The sequence below is a fragment of the Protobothrops mucrosquamatus genome, unplaced genomic scaffold (assembly GCF_001527695.2).
Source record: "Protobothrops mucrosquamatus isolate PMUCROS unplaced genomic scaffold, P.Mucros_1.0 scaffold1491, whole genome shotgun sequence".
NCBI lineage: Eukaryota > Metazoa > Chordata > Lepidosauria > Squamata > Viperidae > Protobothrops > Protobothrops mucrosquamatus.
Genome location: NW_015387666.1, coordinates 161993 through 167916, shown reverse-complemented (window position 1 = coordinate 167916; position 5924 = coordinate 161993). Strand labels below are relative to the sequence as shown.

The following is a 5924-nucleotide window of genomic DNA, read 5'->3' as shown; positions in this document are numbered from 1 at the left end:
TGAGTGTATTTACTGATTACTTTGGCTGGCTTGATCTCTCTCGTAGATTATAGAATAGGATAGCATACCTTGGACACAATTCTCAAATGCAATTTTTAAAATATATATTTTTTTAAAGTGACAATATAGATACAAAACACTGACAAAGTAAGTAATCAGGATTACCTTTCTTAACATAAGTGATAATAAACCTGTTTGCAAAATCAGAAAACTGATACTCTGAAATGTGATGGCCCTGAAGATTATTTTTTTTGTAAAGAAGTATACTTTTATTTATTTCCTTTGAATTCCACTCTACTCAGCCTACAACAGGTGGTTAGTCAAAGAGCCCAAAGCCCATGTCTTCATCAGACTTGTTCTTTGACTTCCTCTTTGGCTGGAGCTGCTCAGTAGGAGCAGCTGCTTCAGTCACTACTAGGGCAACAGCTGCAAATGTTGACAGATCAGCCAAGAAGGCCTTCGCTTTTCACTTAATGAGAAAAAGTACGTTGCCTCCGCAGCCTCAGTCAAGACTCGCTTGTATCCGTTGATGATGGAGTGGGCATAGAGGCAACAGTAGGATAGCTGACCCGCAGACAAATGCTGGCTATATGATGAACACCTTCATAATGTCAGAACTTCCAGGTTGTAAATGCTGCCATTATCAAACATTTGCTGGATGATGAGCCTGAAGGAGAAGGATGAGATAATCAACATGTTCCTCAAAATGGCTTTGCTGGTACTCATTTTGTCTCTGTTTGAGGCCCTGTAGCTTTAGCTACATTTAATGGTACTTTCAATCTCCAAGTTTTGCTGTTTCTAATTGTCCAAACATCTCGGTTGACATTTGGTCTTGTCACTTTTTTTTAGACTTTAATACCCATTCCTGCTTTTGGTTTCATCTGCTTAGCTAATATGTTTCATTCTTCTCTCATTGCTTGTTTTCATTACAGTATATTGCATTTCAGTGACTGCAAATAGGGTTTATGTTTTTTTTTAATGTTCTGAATTTCTCTAGCCGAAGGAAAACAAAGAAATATTTTATATAAATACTTAGGGAGGCAGACGTCTCCCATTTTCATCAACACATTGTATGCATATTTAAGTAAGTAGAAACAAACTATTATTATATCAGGATGATTTTTCTATACATTTCCAAAAGTATAAATGGATAACAAAGAAGAAAATGGCTGTGATGTAAAATTGATGGCAATGATTTCATCCTGTTACATTAGCCTGTCCCACCTAGGACAGGGCAGGGAAGGTATGTCACAGACCCCATCAATTAAAGAATTCCAATGGGGGGGTTGGGAAGAGACTCTTCTCTGCCATTGTCCCACCCTGTGGAATATTCTTCTCCTGTAGGTGAGACAGGCCCCCACCCTCCTGGCCTTCCCAAAAAGGAGTTAAAACATGGCTATGCAGCCTCATGTGGAGAGGCCAGAGAGCCATATAGCCATGAGGCTATTTAGTCCTCTGAAAGTCCTCTTGCCTCCTCTTAAAATTTTTAACATAGAAATATGTTTTCTACATTAACATTTTATTGTACCCTGCCTAGATATGAATATCCCAGTCATGAAACTAGAAACACAGAAACCTACATCAGGCATATTGTAAAATTAACACCAGTGTGCCATCCTAAGCATCCGTACCATAGATTTAGTCCCATTACATTTGCTGGAGCTTATTAACAAATGAACTTGCTTAAGTCCAAACTGCACACCTCTAATTTGTTTCAGTCAATAGAAAGGATATTTTTACTCCTTCCCCTGGATTCTGGGTATGGCTGGTCCAGACTTGCATATGCAAATTCTGCCTTTAAGCAAACAGGCAGGAGTACTTGAAACTACATTTCATTTTCGTTGCACAGGAAATCTCAGCTCTCGCTGTCATAGTTTCTGTGGATTCCACAGTCTTTTAGCTTTGGAATGGCATAAAGCCAAGAGCCTGCTCTCGTGTATTCTTCTAAAGCCTTCTTTGTATTTGCCATGTCATATAACATGAGAAATATGGTGCACTTAATATTTTAATAATAAAAGAACTAGTTCCACTATTTTCAGTACATAAATATGAACCTTTCAAGGACATTACTATCCAGCAGCTTATGTTCATAAACTGCAGCATATGTTAGTAAAACCTTAGCTCAGATAAGGCACATTACCACATTCATAATAATTACCTTCTCATAGATGTTCCTCTCCAGAGAATTCACAAGGACAAAGAAATTTGTCCTACAGTCAGAAGAACAAGGAAGGTGAGGTAAATAATGGCTTAAAAAGAATGTTTTCAGGACTTTGATAGATACATTTAGCACACACAACCTTGTCAATGAATAAGTGAAAGTAACATTCAGCACATAATCTCATTCACAAGCCTATGGTTTCAGAGGAGTTACAATAACTTTTTTTCCACTTCAAAATTTAAGATTTATTCTCCATTTATACAGAGTTTACTGAAGTGAACACACAGGAAAATCTATTGTACATTGTGATTATTAGCAGAATCAAAAGAATCAGAAAATTAGCCTCCACAGTACCAAAATAAGTGTTCTGTAATTGAGGCCTGCTAGAATAAAAATAGGTAGCCAATTGTTATGTTCTTGGACATTGTACCACTCTGCAAAGCTTGGGGGGGAAAAGTGTTGCCTGGATCCAATCTTTGTCTCCTTAGTAAAAATACTGCCATATATCTGACATCAGTAAGTTCATGTGCATCACATGTTTTGGACTACATGTCCCCTAGTTCCTTGTTACTGTTGGCTAAGTGGCTGTGAGAATGATTTTGACACTCAAATATCTGGTAGATGTTGAATTGCCTAGCTATGCACTGAACACCACAGTGCACACAAACTCTCTCTCACACACACATATTTATATTTTTTTCCACATGGAAGCCATATAACCCTTGGTTACCAGTCCTGAATTGGAATGCTGAGATTCTCCCAGCATTCAGCTCTTCTCTCATTCACTTTACCCATGTCTGGTGACAAGCTTTTGAGAAGGGAGAACTCTAAAGACATGGTTCCTTTCATCCTAGAACATCTACTTTTTTTAAAAAAAAAAATCCACTTCTAACACTAAACTTTTTACAACTTTGTTTTTATATTTAGGAAACAGCATACAGATATGTGTTCAGTCTAACAAAATACAACAACAGCAACAACAATAAAAATGGAAACAACGCTGTTGAATTCACAAGGTGTCTCAGTGTTCTGCAGTCACTTCTTCAGACTGAGCATTGTACCCTTTCTCTGACAGAACATACTGAGCAGTCTACTTAAAAGTGCAGTACATTTCAAAAAATAGTACATGTTTAAGTAACCCAACTCTTTCTATTACAAGGGCTCAAAGCAACAAATCACAGGGAGCTACTTTCTGGCTTCTCAGTCCCTTCTGAGTCATGAAATTCATGTTTTTGATTTTTTTCCTCCTCTAGCCAAATTCACTTTGTGCCTGCCAAGATTTTCCTAAATCTTGATACTGTCCTCTAAGGTGTTTGCTATGTCCTCGTAAATTTGTATTGTTTACCAATTTGATAATTATATTCTTTAACTCCACGTCCAAGTAATTTCTAAACATGTTGAACAACACAAGGCTTTCTTACCTTGGAATCTTGTCTGGTTAAGAAAGAATAACACTTATGCCTTGAGTTCTGTTGTCGAGTAAATACAACTCTAAATTGTAGTATATAGTTAGAAAGATCGATTCGTTCTTTAACTACGAAGAAAGGAAGAGGTGGGGAGTTGATAGAGTCAAACGTCTTGGTACAACTAGTGTACGTTTATGTTAACGAAATGAATCAACTACCTCTATCTTTTGTCTAAATGGGAATAACTGAATGGATGCAGTAAATATTGCTGTTGTCTGCAAATGGGCAAGAAAGTAGAACAAAAATAAATGCACTTGTCAAAGAAATTGCCCAACATTATAAAAGAGTGGGTATATTTAAAGTCGTATTCAAAGAGTTAAAAAAAATTAACTAGTAGCTTTGTTGTAATTACTATTTTATATCTTCCATGAGTTGAATTATTGTGAATTATTGATTCTGTTATGAAAAAGATATTATACTACATCCTAAAAAGTAGTTGTGCTACTTTATAATGACAAAAACATGGCACCTTAAGTAAATCCATTTCATCTAAGTTTACTCTACTTGTTTTAATAAAAAAATAAAATTATTTGCACTTTGTAAAAACATGTTAAGATAAAATTGGCTCTTCATTAGAAATCTTCTGAAATAGCTTCCCTGGTCATCTCCATATACTCGTATAATTTTTGCTTTCCACTCAATTGAATAACCCACCAACCCAAACAGAATTCTGGATTTAGTTTGGTTAGAGCCTAGCACGAGGAGTGTTTGCCTTCATGTGTGACAGGTTGAATAATTTCCTTTTCCACACTAAAAATAACTTACCTTCTTGTACAGTATGAATGGTTTTAGATTCAGAGGTCGTACTAACTCCAGAAAATACTCGTGTATTTCCCATAAGCTCTGAGATATGAAAAATCCGAGGGACCAGCAGCAGAAATAGTTGGTTCATCACCTGATTTTTGCATCCCAGATAGGCTTCCACTTGTACATAGAACACCCAAACTGATTTATTCTTAAATTTAACTTTTATTGATTGCTGAAATCCTGAGCATTCAGAAACTTATAAAATATTACTCTTTATCATCACAATAGTCTTTGAAAATATTGTTTATATATGCTAGGGATTAAAATTGTTCTACATGTATAGGGTGATTATCTCTGTGACAACATTTTTTTTATCATGATGTATAGATTTTTGCTCATAACAAGTTCCTTTGATTAAAACAATGAGAAGCACATTGTACAGAGTTCAAATTCAGCAATAAGTATTATTTATACTGTAGGTAAAATATAAGACCCAAATTCCTAATAATATACATAACCTTTTAATTGAAAAGTGATTCAAAGTTCTCTCCCATATTTCTCTTATATTCTATTTCATATCTAATTAATAGTTTAAATAATCTGATTTTTTTTTCATTATATAGGGTCGTCTCCTCTTGTTTCAGCATTGTAGGTCATACAGCAAGCATATTCATATTCTGCCATTAGTAGTGACAATTTATTTCTACAATCCTGATATACAGGATACCTACAGCTTCCTTCACTAATAGACAACCCAGTGTGGGATAAAAAATTAATCTCAAAATGGTAAAATACCTTAGCAGTCAAAATCAGTTCCATATATATTCATTTGCTGCGCAGTAAATATTTTACAGATTCTTCCATATACATAACTTTAAGGGAATGGAGTGATATAATATACCTTCCTCAAGCACATCTCTAGTGATAAATTTCAATTTACTTGCAGTTCTGTTTCATATGGAAATAGAGATTCAACTTAAAACTTAAATGAGCGTTTAAGGTTTATATGTATAGAATAAGACTGAGCTGCAATCTGGATTCAAAAGGGAAAATGTGATTCAAGCGCCTCCTTAAATCAGATGTATTTATTTCCCCTTCCAAACCAGATTGCTTCATGAAGCTCTAATAATGTGGTTAACAAATTTTGCTCAATCATGTTTTAGAATCTGATATACAGGCATTCTTCCAGGAACATGTAATCGCTCTTTTTAGGGCAATCCAGGCACAACATATCGTAAACTCTTTGTGACAGAACATATCCTAAATGATAGCAGTATTCCAATATCTCAGGGGCTGCCACAAAGAAGAGGGAGTCAAGCTATTCTCCAAGGCGCCTGAAGTCAGGACGAGAAGCAACGGATGGAAACTGATCAAGGAGAGAAGCAACTTAGAACTAAGGAGAAACTTCCTGACAGTTAGAACAATTAACCAATGGAACAACCTGCCTCCAGAAGTGGTGAATGCTCCAACACTGGAAGTTTTTAAGAAGAGACTGGACAGCCATTTGTCTGAAATGGTGTAGGGTTCCTGCCTGAGCAGGGGGTTGGACT

At 35.9% G+C, this 5924-nt stretch overlaps 1 pseudogene; it reads right to left on the bottom strand.

Annotated features, from left to right (window-relative positions):
• Positions 1 to 309: 309 nt before the first annotated feature.
• LOC114922982 lies at positions 310 to 4519 on the bottom strand (annotated as a pseudogene).
• Positions 4520 to 5924: the final 1405 nt, after the last annotated feature.